Source organism: Artibeus jamaicensis, unplaced genomic scaffold, assembly GCF_021234435.1.
Source record: "Artibeus jamaicensis isolate MK-2021 breed Jamaican fruit bat unplaced genomic scaffold, CSHL_Jam_final scaffold_754, whole genome shotgun sequence".
In the NCBI taxonomy this organism is placed as follows: Eukaryota; Metazoa; Chordata; class Mammalia; order Chiroptera; family Phyllostomidae; genus Artibeus; species Artibeus jamaicensis.
In genome coordinates this window covers 7,749,767-7,763,062 of record NW_026522054.1, presented here as the reverse complement: position 1 = coordinate 7,763,062, position 13,296 = coordinate 7,749,767, and the positions used below count along the sequence as shown (strand labels likewise).

Below are 13,296 nucleotides of genomic sequence, written 5' to 3'. Positions count from 1 at the left end.
AGGGGCCCCGATGCCGGCAGATTGGTCTCAAAGGGAGCAGGTAGTGTCCTCACGTCCACGAGTGTGGACAGACAGACCGACGGGTACATCGGTGTAACAAGATGTGAACAGGCCCTGAGCCCAGAAGTCCCTCACCTTCTCTACCAATTGGACATTTGTTGGAACAGAACCTTCTGGAGGGAAAGAGCTTTAACGCCGGGAAGCCCCCGGGTGGCCGGGTGGCCTTGCCCGTCCCCTGGAGGGAGGGTGGCCCCCTAGCTGGGCTGACTTCGTCCTAAAGCCCCTGGTCCAGCAGCCTGCCCAGGAGGTAACCATGAACGTGCAGGTGCAGGAGGGCGGGGGGCACAGGCAGGGGCATCAGCAGCCGCCCCCCACCCCACTTTGTCAAGGGGAAGGCGGGCAGCTGGCGCCTCAGTGTCGTCCCAGCCCGGCGTTCCTCCGGGTCCGCTAGGCACCTGCATGCTGGGAGCCGGCTTCTACCGTCACCGGTGAGGCCGTGGTGCAGCCACACCTGAGGTGTCACCTGAGGTCCACAAAGACTCAGGTGACACGGGGACACAGCGAGGCAGTGGGGCGAGGCCGGAGAGGCAGCCGGACTCTGCTTCCTTCCGTCTCCACGGCCCCAGGTCGTCCAGGGACTGAAAAGCCAGCTGCCCTGCCACCCGGCTGACAGCAGGTGACAGGTGGGGCTGCGCTGGGCCCTGCAGACCAGGCAGAGCTGGTCCTGGGGGCCTCGGTCAGGTCCGCCCTGTCCCGCCCGCCTCACGCCATCACCCTGTGCTTCCCCAGCTGGCCCTGTCCCGGGGGCGGCTGTGGCGGGGGTGGCAGTCGGAGGGAGAAGGGAGCTGGGTCGGCCAGAGGGGGACCGGACGGGAGCAGAGTGAGCCTTCCGCTCCACTTCGCCTGGGACCTCGAGGGGCCTGCGGGGCCCACACCAGGAAGAGGAAGGCGTCGCCGACCTCGGCCCAGCACCCCGGGGTGCTGGGCAGGCCGTGAGGAAAGTCCAGAGTGGAACCTGGACCCCAGGTCCGGCTCTTCTTCCGGCTGGGACCCTTCCTGTTTCGTCAGCCGTCTTCCCAGCGTCCGGTGAGCCCGGGAAGGAGGGGCAGGCCGGCAGAGCCACGTCCAGAACCGGAGGGTCCCTGCGGAAGACGGCCCCACCTACTGGGCCCACCTCATCCTGAACGTCCCACTTCATTTGGGGTGCGTTTCGGGGAAGCCCACTCCCCGTGTGGCATTCACCGGTGGGGAAGCCATGCCCACGGCAGAAGAACACCGGAGGGATCCTGAGAGAGCGCTGTCCAGCTACAAACTGAGGGGACTTCAGTGCCCTCTGCTGGGGAGTCCCCGGGGACAGAGGCGTCCCGGCCTGGGGGGGGCCGTGGCACCACGTGGAGAGGCCCGGCGTGGGTATGCTCCTCAACACACCTGGGCCATGACGCCTTGGGGTCCCCGTGTGGGTGGCTGTTGAGAAGCCCCCACTCAGAACACCCCCACCCGTGGCCCCCAGAAGGGAGGCCCGTCCGCCGTCCAGGCCTCAGAGCCCCGACTTCTGCGCCAAGTTCCCGCAGATTCACCCAGAGCTGAGCAGGATGGTGGTGGCCGGGGACAGGGAGAGTGGGGGTGGGCAGTTAGTGGGTCGTGGGTACCACGCTTTGGTTTGGGAAGCCCCGACTCTCGGAGTCTGGGAAGCGTCCTGCAGGTGGGGGAGACGGGGCGCGCGACCGTGAGAACGCACCTGTGCCACTGACCGGCGCCCTCACAGGTGGTCGGGCGGCCCAGCCGATGGCGCGTGGTTTACCACGAGAAACACTGTCAAGTGTGTAGAGTACGGTAACCATGACAAATGTGTGAGGGGCCTTCACCCCTCTGCCCAATGGCAGCTTTGTCTTGTTTCCTTCAGAAACTTGGCAGATCAAAAAAAAAAAAAAAAACCTTCCATGAGGGACTCATCACGGGACGATAAGGCTAACGCAACACGGCAAACAACCCAACACACCCAGACATGTGACTGCCTCGGCTGACTCAGAAAAGGGAGTCATCCCACAGCCTCCAACTTCCTCCCGAGATAAAGACGTTTAGAAAACTGGGGAGAGAAGGGCCCTCAACTCGATAAAGGGCACCTACGGCAAACCCACGGCAAACATCCCGTCGCGGGGAGAGACCGACCGTGGCTCCTGTCCGATCGGGAACAAGACAAGGAGCCCTGAGCTGGCCGCTGCTGCTGAACACTGGACGGCCAGGCCCAGCCACGGCGAGAAACGAGGCAAGAGGAAGAAATGAAAGGCACCGGATTGGAAAATGAATGAAGAACTATCTCTGCTCGCAGTGGGCTTGATCGTATGGACAGAAAATCCCAAAGAGTCCATGCACTCAGAAAACGAGAAATGAAACCCAAATTCAGCAGCGATCCAGAGAACCAGACCCCCCCATGTGCATGGGCGGAGTTTCTCTACACCAGCCACAAGCCCTCTGAGAAGAAAATAGGACGACAGCCCCGTCCACCGGGGTCCCAGAGCCTTGGAGGACTGGGTGGCAGGGCAGTCTGGGTCCCCTGAAGTGGAAACATCGTGTTACTAACGGTCCCCGAGCAGGCACACGCCTGGGTCCCTGCAGTTTTCCGGTCATCCAAGCACATGTTGTAGTAAAATGAAGCAGAGCGGATAGTGGGAGCCGGCGGGGGGGGGGCGACAAGTGAGAAGCGGAGCTACCTCTCTACGCCGCGAGGGTCGCGAGGGTCCCGAGGGTCGGCGTGGCCTGGGTCTCTGCCAACCCACCTCACGTCCAGTCCCCAGAGCCACGGGAAGCTGGGGAACAGTCCCAGGCCTCGGGGCCAGCCGTCAGCCAGCCTTCCTAGGAGGCAGAGGGGACAGATTAGCCCTGGGGAGCTGCTGAATGACAGGGTGGTTTGCCCTAGAAAAGTTGATGGGGGGGCAGGGGTTAAGTTTGAAGGAGAAAGTAAAAGTGTTCCTAGTTATTGTTTTGTGACCAGGGGCCAGAGAAGGCGGTGCTGGCCAAGCATTGGCACATGGCTGGGTTCTCGTTCCCAGACCCGCCTGGGGCCCCGGGACGCAGCCGGGCATCCTGGGAGCCAGGAGGGGCCCTGTGGGGGGCTTCTGAGCCCAGAGCACGGAGCCGGGAGGCCTGTGCTCTGGGCTCCTGCAGGGCCCAGCCCTGTGGCTTCGAGCCCTCTTGTCCCCTCTGTAAAGGGGACCAGGACAGAGCAGGGTGGGAGAGTCACCCTTCTGACTTCGACATTCTGGTTCTTCTGGCCAAACCCTTTAAAAATTCAAAAGGACTTTAACAGAAGAGGGGAGCGGCGCTGATCACATAAAAGGAAAAACGGAGAAACAGATTTCCACGGAGGGACACGGATTTCTCCAGGGCCTGCCTGCGGCCGCTGGGGAGGGGCCAGGCTGGGGGGAGGAGATGCTCCAAGTTCCTGTTTTCAGTGTCTCGGCTCCCCAAGGAGGTCCCGGGAAAGGCCCGGGCGCTGGAGCTGGCTCACCTACAGACAAACTAACGCCCCGGGGACCGTGTTTCCAGGGGGAAAAGCGGGTGGAGACAAGCCACACACAGGCTGTCCTTCCCCATCACTTCCCAGGACACACCGCAGCCAGGGCACACGGCCGGTAACGACAGCTCTGGTCGGCCGCAGGCTGCATTCACCTGCATCTCCGATCTCTGAGCGCCACCTCTGTCGCCCTTGGAAGGGCCCTCGGTGTGGGTCCCCCCGCCCCCCCGCCCCGTCAGTGAGTTGCGGGGGACCCCACGCAGCGGGAGCGCAGCGCCGGGAGAGGAACGCCAGGCGCAGCAGCCCCTGCAGCGCGGCAGCCGGCCGCGTCTCGGCCTCGGGTTTGAAGGAGCCAATGGCCTCCCAGCGGCTGAAACAGGAAGCCAGATAAACAGCAGGCGGCCCGGACCGCGCTTCCCCCGGGCCGGCGCCAGCTGCGCCCCGGCCGGACTCGCGAAGTCCCATTTGACTCAGCCGCCGATTGTCCTGTGTTGGCCTGGGGGCGGGGGTGGGGGGCGACACCCTCGCTGCGGGGTGGACGTCACCCCTGCACCGCACCCCCACTCGCATCCTGCCCTCTCTGCCTACGCTCTGCAGACCTGCCTGATGCTTCATCCTGGGGACCAGTTCCTGTCGCTCTGAGGGCAGAAGGGACCGCCTGGCCTGAGCCTGGAGCGCCCTAGGTGAGGCCCCGCAATCACCCAACCTCTCCCTCCTCCTCCTCCTCCTCCCGGGTCACCCCGGGGAATGCGCGCCGGTGCAGCTCGGGGAGAGGCCGTGGGGGGCCCCTTCCCCGAGCACCCTGGCGCCCAGGGAGCTTCTGGGGCGGCCCCCAAGGTCACCTGCCCCGCGATCTCGCTCGCTCCGCTGGGATGCGAGACGACGCGGTAGGGTGCGAGACCACGTAGCACTGGGTGTCTCCGACTGCCGGGCCTCCGCGCACTCTGAGTGGCACGTGTTTCCCAGGACGGGAAACTGAGGCCCAGAGGGTTGGAATTGGCTACTGCGGTGAGTCAGCTCCTGGGTGAGACGCGCAGCCTCGTGGGGACGTCGGGACCGAGTTTCCCGAGCAGCCGCTCCCCCCCCCCGTGTGACTCTGGCGCCCCTCCCGGGCCACCCGCAGCCTCCTCGGGCACCGAGCGAACCTCCCCGGGGCTGGCCCTGGCCCCTCAGGACCTACGGGCCGATGCCGGCCCGATGACCCGGGCCCCGACGACCGCGCGGGCCACTCACCGGTGCGTGTGCGTTTGGATCCTGGGGTCCGCGCCGCCGCCGCTCACAGTCGCGCATCCCGGGCAGCGCCCGCCCTTGTCCTCGCCTCGCTGAGAAAGTTCCTGGCGGCTCCGGGCGGGCGCTCCTCACGCGCGCACTCGGGCCGACGGCCCCGGCCCACAATGCGGAGGGAGGCGCGTCCCGAACAAAGTGCGTCCCCCGGGCCCGGGGTGGGGCGGGGCCTGGTGACCCGCTGCCCCCGGCGCGCGCCGCTGCCGCTCCACCGCGGGACCGCCCCGCCGGCCTCCCGCGCTGTGCCAGCTGGACCCGCCGAGGGGCGGAAGCCCGGGTCCCTCCAGACTTGGTCACTGGAAAGCCATCCCCTGGCCCTTTCCGCTTTCGCCTTCCCGCCCCGCCTCCCGGCCGCGGAAAGGCGGCTGCTCCGTGACGGGCTGGGGCCCGGGCTGGCGCGGCGGAAGCCTGTGCACAATCGAGCCCTTCCTGTGCCGGGACCCGCGGCGCCCCGCACGCGCGCTCGGGCCGCGCCGCGGCAGCTCCCCGGACAAGGGGACTGATGGGCCGCCGGCCTGGCCGCGGCGCCTGGCTCCGCCCCCTCCGCTCCCCCACCCCCGCCCCACGTCCCTCTCTGGGCCGGGGCCTCAGCGGGAGCAGAGCGCGGGCCGCGAAGGGCCAGAAGGGCCAGCCGTAGTAGGTGCTCAGTAAAATGTGTGATTTCTTCCCGCCTCCTGACTCTGTCCCCTCGCCCCTCCTTGAAGGGCCGTGGGGGGCGCCGGGCTCTGCGGGCAGGGGAGGGCAGAAGGCGACCTGGGAGCAAGGGACCCAGCAGATTGGGGCCCCAGACTTCCCAGCTCCAGGGACCATCTGAGGCTGAGTCCAGGGCAGGGCTGGGGGTTGGAAGTTGGGTCTTGAGGAGGTGAAGGCAGTTCCCCTGCAGCACCAGGCAGCAGGGGGCCGGGGAGGGGGGGGGCGGGGGGGGGGTATGAAAGCCCCATTCTGTCAGGTCACAGTGACCGTGGACTCCAGGACAGGAGACACTGGGCTCCCTGACCAGGGCTGGACACAGGGCCCCCTGCCCGCACCGCTCATTTTGGGACAACGCCCTTTCCCCAGAACGGAAAGGGGGCCGAAGCCACGGCATGTGGGGTTGAGCCTTCCCCGTTGACAGGGGCTGACCTACAATCCCTCACTGCCCCTGCTCCCAGGGTCCCAGTGACAAACCACAGTAGCATGTGGACAGGCCAGGGGCAGGGACCAAGGCCAGTCTGGCTGGGGCGACAGGCAGAGGAAGGGCAGGCCCCTGAATCGGGGTGGCCAGGCCGGAGCAGCAGAGGGCGGCGGGGCCGCGGACAGAGCACTGCTGGGCGAGAGCAGGCCCCCACCCATCCCAGCGGGGCCTCGGCCAAGCGCCCGAGTTGCGAGTGGTTTTCCTCCGAGCCCGGCACTGATGACTCAGTGGCTCTGAATCAAACAAATGGATTTTCCTGAAATATGAAAATCAATCAGAGGAGAGCAGGGTGGGGGCGGGGGGAGCCAGGTGACTGGGGGTGCCATTCGGGCCCGCTGTGGGGGGCCCCTGTCACTCACCACGTCCCCCCCAGTCACCTAGAAGGACCCTCTGACCTTCCCGAGGCCCCCCAGCACACAGTAGCTCCCCTGGCCCCTCTTCCCCGGGCAGTTGGAGCCAGTCCCCAGGGGGCAGGAGACAGTGAACAGCAGGATTGAAGCCACTATGGCAAATGGGTTTTAAAATATCCACCCAGGAGTCTGGTATCCCCCCCACAGCCTCCCAGTCTGGGCTGGCACGAGCTCCAGGGGCCAGTCAAGGAGGGTGGTAAGTGATGGGCGCGTCCGGGCCCAGCCTCCCTTCCTGGGGGCCCTGCCCACCTTCCAGCCCCTCGAGGCCCCTGGGCCTGTGCTGGCCCATCTCAGCAGGCTGGGCTCTGGCTGGACTGTGGGCACTGGAGCCTGTGGCCCAGGAATGGCCAGGGACCCCGACCACCTCCTGCCCTTGCTCTGGCTTCCGGAGCAGTGGCCGAGGTACTCAGCGGGAGATGGAGGCCGCCCCTGGCCATGTTCTCCTGAGCATTAAAACTCATCGTTCAAGCCTCTGAGGCACAGTCTGCGGGGGCTCTGGGGTCCCCTAGAGGGTCCACTCCGGGGGCCAGCTGCTTGCTGATGAGCATCACCTCTGTCTGCTCATCAGCAAGAGGGTTGGGAGACCCAGGGGTCAACAGTGGCCACCCAGCAGTGCTGGGAAAGTGTTCGGGGGTCACGGAGGAGGAGCACCCCGCCTCGTCTGCACCCCGAAGGGGCTAAAGGCTCGGAGCTGGAAAGCTGAGGATGGAGAGGAGGAGCTCTGACTGTCCACCGAACAACCCCGTCCTCCCTGGCCCCACTCATCACCCAGAGGGGGCTTCCTGGCATGAGGGTGGCGTGGGCAGGGCCCAGGCCCCGTCTCTGCCACTCTGGCCCAGGACTGACCCCAGGGGCCCCGGTGAGGAGGGTGCTCCGTGGGGACCGCCAGAGCTGACGAGGGCCTGGGGGACTCGGCCCCTGGGGACTGGCTGATGGCGTCCTGAGAGCTTCACCCAAGTGAGCGAGTCACTGCCTTGTCGGGAAGCCGAGCTCCTCCCTCCCTCTCCTCTACCAGGAAGGAGATCAGCTGGAGTCTGGCCCTGCTTTTCCAAAGACGGCTTTTGAGGAGAGGTGTTTTTCTCAGGGGCAGACGGTCCCGTTTCAGACACTGGCTCCAGCGCGGCCGAGCTGGAGATGATGCTGGATGCTGAGAGTCGGAGCTTTGGCAGCCCGTGCTGCGTGCCCACCGTGGCTCCGAGCCCTTCCCAGCCCCCCTCGCTGACTGCTGGCCACAACCCGTCCTCGCTGACTGCTGGCCACAGCCCTGGGAAGGAGGCGCCACTCCAGTCCCCAGTTTATGAGCGAAGAAACCGGGGTCAGGAGGCCTGGGGCTCCTAGCCAGCACCTGCTGCAGCCAGGATGTGAACCCAGAACCCAGCCCCTAAGTCCCCGAGTTCCATCTGCAGGCATGGTGTGGGCAACTTGGGGTGCAGGGGGAGGGGCTCCAGTGGCCATGTGGGCAGCAGGGAAGGGCTCTGTCACCCCCTGGACTTCCCACACACCTGCCCCACCTCCATGTGTGTGGGTACTGATGGCCCCGCTGGGGCAGCTCCCCCCCGCCCCCCCGCACCGTGTGCCCAGCAGCAGCTGTGCCTTGGGGCCCACACCTGTTGTCTGTATCAGCTGCTGTCACCCAGCCCCCCCAGCTGGAAAAACAGACCAGGTGCCTGGGCCTGGCCCAAGCCCTTCTTCCCAAGGGCAGGTGGGAAGGAGTGGCATCTGCCCGGGCAGGGGTCTCGGCTGCAGTCAGGACCCCTCCTCCAGCTGTGCCCCTTAGGCTGCTGCACCATCATGGGTGGGAGTGGGGGACGGAGAAGCAAGGAGAGCAGCGGAAGCCTGGAAGGGGGTCCCCAGCCGTCTGTGGGGGGGCACTGCAGGCCTGAGGAGCAGTGTGGCCCCGACCGGGGCTGGGAGAGGGCTGCCGTGGGGCCCGAGGAGGCTGAGCCCGCGTGGGGCGTGGACTGGCGCGCACCGTGGGAGCCACCTCCCACTGGCTGTGAAGCGCCCGTGCCCCGAGCGCCTGGACGCGGAGCAAGTCCAGAAAGCCCGGGTCTCTGAGAAAAGTTCGACGAGGACATCCCTCCAGAGCTGCCGAAGCCGTCGCATGAGCCAACACACATAAAACCTCCCCTTCGACAGAGAACCAGATGGAGACTTGGCGACGGGGCCGTCTGGGATCACACCCACGCCCACACGTCTCTGCCGCCCCCATCCCCCACCTCGTTCAGGGCCAGGCGGCCGGAGGGGTGCCAAGGCCCTGGCGGGGGAGCTCTCTGCCCCGCGGGTGGGAGACCCACAGCCAGACGCAGCCCCGGGCCGGTCCACCCGCGGGGCGCTGCTGCCCCCTGCTGGCGCTTTGCTTTCTGCAGCCCCAGGGAGGGCGGAAAAGCCTCGCGATCCACTGGGGGAGGTGGGAAGAGACACTCGGCTCAGAATCCCTTCTCCGTGTTGGTCGTCTGGAGCGCCTTTGGTGAGACTAGAAGAAATGAGAACGAAACCCAGACAGACAGAGCCTCGGGCTGAGGGAGACAGGCCAGCCGCCGTGGCCTGGAACCGGCCCTCGGCCTGCGGCCCTGGGCCTGCAGCTGGGAACCCTTAGCTCACCGCACCCAGGAGTGTGACCACACAGCCGGAGAGGAAGAAGTCTCCTCCCGGCCATCCAGTCTCCCCACATAAGTTACAGGGGTCCTGATGTTCCCCTTCGGCCGGGGGCTGCCCTGTGACAGCCAGGGCTTCGATGGCTTTCTTCCTGTGACAGAGGCTGGCCTTATGCTCTTGGGAAAACCACCAAGAAAGTGTCTAGAGTTCTTGCATCTGTGATTAGGTATTTTTAAAATATTTTATTTATTTATCTTTAGAGGGGAAGGGAAGAAGAGAGGGAAATATCAATGTATAGTTGCCTCTCATGCGTCCCCTACTGGGAACTGGCCTGCAACCCAGGCATGTGCCCTGAGTGGGAATCGAACCACGATCCTTTCGTTCACAGGCCCGCACTCCACCCACTGAGCTACACCAGCCAGGGCTGATTAGGTATGTTTAAAGCCGTTTTGTGCACCCGAGGCCTGAAATGCAAGGCTTCCAGAGTCTTTACTGGAAGAGCCTGGGGGACGCAGGAACATTCAGACTTTGAGAATCCAACTGAATTAGTCTGGAAACCTCAGGAAGTGAAGCCGAGGAGGTGCCAGCCCCTCCCCCATGCGGCACCAGCCTCCAGCACAGACCCGGGTTCTCCTTCCCATTCCAGACAAACTCCCCCACGGCTGGGAGTGTCCTCGAACCCACGGCTGGGCCACCTCCACTCTGCACACAGCCCCCATCTGCTCCAGCAGAGCTGGCCCTCGGCCCGTTACAGGCAAAAACTAATGGGCTCTTTCTGGTTCTCACCTTACTTGACCTCAGTAGCGGCTGACACTCCTTTGTCGCTTCTCTCAAACTGTATCGTGAAAGGTTTTAGTGATGCGAACGGCACAGAAATAACACAAGACACAGGCCTATTAGTCGAGATCCTCCAGAGACACAGAACCGTAGATGCTGATGCATTCATCATAATGAACCGGCTCGGGCAGTTCCAAGCTGGATACATCCCCAGGTGGGCAGGGCAGACTGGACCCCCAGGGAGCCAGTGGTTTTGTTCCTGTTGAGTTTGAAGGCCTGAGAACTGATCTGGTTGCCTAACGCCAGCCCAGAGGTCAGCACCTGAGACCCTGGAGGAAGCTGCAGGCAGCAGGCAGGAGGAATTCCCTGTTACCTGGGAGACAGTCTTTCTCACCGCGCCTTCAACTGATTGGACAAGGCCCACCTACACGTTACGGAGGGCAATCTGCTTCACTTAGTCCACCAATTTAAATGTTAATCACATGCGGAAACACCTTTATAGAAACACCCTGAACAATCTGGCCAAACATCTGGGCACCCTATGGCCCCGTCAGGTGGACCTGTGAAATGTAACCATCACCTAGGGACACCAGGTGGTGCAGGGAATCAGTCAGCGCAGACGCAACTGGACAGTCTCCTCCTCCCCCCACCGGCCGTGTCTGTGCTTCTGGGCCTTTCTGCCATGACTCACATTTTATCTGCAACGTCTCGGCAACACCTTGCCTCCCAGCCCTGGGAGTTGATATGGCCTCTGACCCAGCGCTGTCCTGGCCTGTGGACGGCTTCCTGTCTCTACGCCGCCCCAAACTGAGAGCTGCCATGTGGGCTCGTATCCTCTCCACACACCGCAGCTTCCTGGTGCTGGGCGCTTGCTCCCTGGTCCCTGACCACAGCTGTGCTCCACCACTGGCTTCCTGGCCACTGGCTGTGGGGACACAAAGCCAGTCCTTCCGCTCTGAGAATCAGCCCCAGCCGGGCCTCACACGACAGGCCCCTCAGTGCCCATGAGGCCCCACCGTGGCCGAGAGGTGCTGGCCGCCATCTCAGCCTCCCGCCGCCCTTTGGGAGAAGCCGCCGAAACACCTTTCTTAGACCTTCCCTTCAGAGAGCTGTCTTCACCTGGCTTAGTGGGGGGGCCCAGTGGCTGCCCCCACGGCCTCAGGCTTCCTCTCAGCTGGGCTCACTGGCTGAAGCTGCTTTCCGTCCCAGAAAAGGCATCTCTGGATCTACCGCCAGTGACAGCAGCCACCGGAACGACCTTCCTGCCTGTGGCTACTGTATTTTCCGTACCACTGTTTCCATACCACTAGCTCTTCCAAGACTTGCTACTCAGACGTCCAGAGGCGGGGTCTCTGTCCCCTGCCCTTGAGGCTGGGTGGGGTTTCGTGCCTGTCCCAGCTGGGAGAGTCCAAGTCAAGCCCGGCTTTCCCAGGCTGGGTTGCAACAGGCTCCCTCTGGGGATTCTGGGCAGCCCGGCCGCCCTGTGAGGCGAGTGCAGGCCCAGCGGAGAGACCAGGAGGGGGCATCGGCTGCCGGCCACAGGGGTGAGAAAGCTGCGGATGACCCCAGCCTGCACCCCCTGAGCGCAGCGGCCCCATGGCAGGTCCTGAGCAAGAGCTGCCCGCTGACCTCAGCGAACCCAAAACCACGCGCAGGAAGAACAAAGAGTTGTTGTTGCCTTCGGCCACTAAGTTGGGAGCAGCGTCCAGTGACGGGTAACTGGAACTCCGCCCGCGGCCGGCACGCCCGAGCGCCCTCGTGACCCGCTCCTCTGCTCCGGCCAGCAGCCCCAGGGCTGCCTTCCCCCATTCCTCCCGCGGGGCCCCTCCCCAGCGCCCTCTGCTGGGCACGGGCGGGCGGTGCTCCTGTGTCCCCGGAGGGAAGACAGGGAATCCATCCAGGAGTGGACGTTTGCCCTCGGGGAGAGGAGGGCCCGGGACAGAACAGAGCTCCCACTACCCTCAGAGGCCTTGTCTCCCACCGGTGTCCCAGACACTTTGGCTTCCCTACTAGAAACCTAGAATGTCTCCACAAACTGTCAGAATCCTGTGATCCTGGGAGAAAACAGGGTTGAGGAACCCGGATTCCTTAGGGCTGGCCGCTGAGGCTGTGGAGAAGCGTCATTCACAACTTCACCAGCAGGTGGCGGCGCTGCTCCCGCTCCTTACTTTGCCGACTAGGGAGATGAATTTACCGGTGAACTATGGAGCACTAATAAAACACCAGCCCGGCGGCGGGTGGTGAGTTGCTGAGCAGAGCAGGCGACGGCCCCTGCCCTCCGAGACCTTCCCAGCAGGTCAGCCCTGTCTCGAGGCCCCATCCTTCCTTAGCCCCCGGAGCCTGACTTCACAGGGCCGCCCCTGCTGGAACAGATGTGCCCTGGGCCTTCCCCTCAGGTCTTTCCAGCCGACTTCCTGCCCCAGCCCTCTGCTGTCTGGCCTGTGACCACAGAGGAGGGGGCGTGTCCTGGACGGAGCAGGAGGGGGCACAGATCAGGGGCCAGGACAGCGGACACACTGGTGCTGTGTCCACCTGGGGACCCTCTCCTGGCCTTCAGCCGCCCGCCCACCCGCCTGCCTGCTTGTGGCCAGAGTCCTGCCCAGGCCTGTGGTAGCTCCTGAGTGCCCTTAAGTAGTCGGAGGCCGGAGGCCACAGGCAGTGGGAGCGGAAGTGGCCCCTGGGCTCAAGCACCGGGGAGAAGAGGGGAAGTGGTCACCAAAAACCGAATCTCCTGGTTTCACATTCCCGGGGCCCCTGGCCTTGCCCCTGAGGAGGTCCTGGGCCAGCCTGTCAGCAGCCCTGTGTGTCCTTGGCCTTCCCAGTGGCCCGGATCCGGGTCTCTGTCATCCCCCTCGGTCCCGGTGCACACGGATTTCCCCTTTCCTGCCTCCGAGCATTGCGTGGCCGCCCAGACTCCCCGGCCTCTGCAAGGCTGTTGCTCAGCCCCCTGCAGCCCCCACCCCAGGCCCCAGGCCCAGCCCTCGGGGACGCGGAGGCAGGGACTGAGGGTCCTTCTCAGAACTGCTGGGCCTGGTCCCCAGCTCCCCTTGGACTTGCCTTGTCACAGCCGATCCAGGAAGATCCGGAGAGCAAGGAGCCTCAGAGACGCCCCGCGCTGCTCCGAGGGGGCGGGGCCCTCGCAGCTCCGGCTGCGCTGTCGGGGCAGCAGCGGGGCAGCCTGGCGGGCGGGCTGCTCTGGGCAATGCCGTGGGCCAGAGGTCAGCCGGAGCAGCCTTTGGCGTGTGCACACGTGTGTGTGTGTGTGTGTGTGTGCGTGTGTGCATGAAGTCACAAGTACCAACGGCCTTTCTGTGATTTCTGTCAGGCCCGGGCCGGCGCGCCTGGTGGGTGACTCCCACACGCCTCTGGTCACCGGGACCCCGAGGTCCTCCCTGACCCGTGAGTCCTCCTATGTGTGAAGGCGGTGTCCAAGGCCAAAGGGTAGTATGACGAGAAGCTGGACGGTTCTGGAAAAACAGCAGGCCAGTCTGGGCCTGCGAGGCTTCCTTTATCTCCAGCTCCGTGGCCCTGACAACCTG

The 13,296-nt window shown here is 64.8% G+C and overlaps 1 protein-coding gene across 3 annotated transcripts in view; it reads right to left on the bottom strand.

Moving 5' to 3' along the window:
• NAV1 (neuron navigator 1) overlaps positions 1-5,259 on the bottom strand; it is a 129,674-nt gene extending 124,415 nt beyond the window's left edge. For all 3 annotated transcript variants that reach the window (XM_037160888.2, XM_053659526.1, XM_053659527.1), the window contains exon 1: positions 4,748-5,259. The gene's annotated coding sequence lies outside the window, so the exon portion shown is untranslated. The remainder of the gene's footprint in view (positions 1-4,747) is intronic.
• Positions 5,260-13,296: the final 8,037 nt, after the last annotated feature.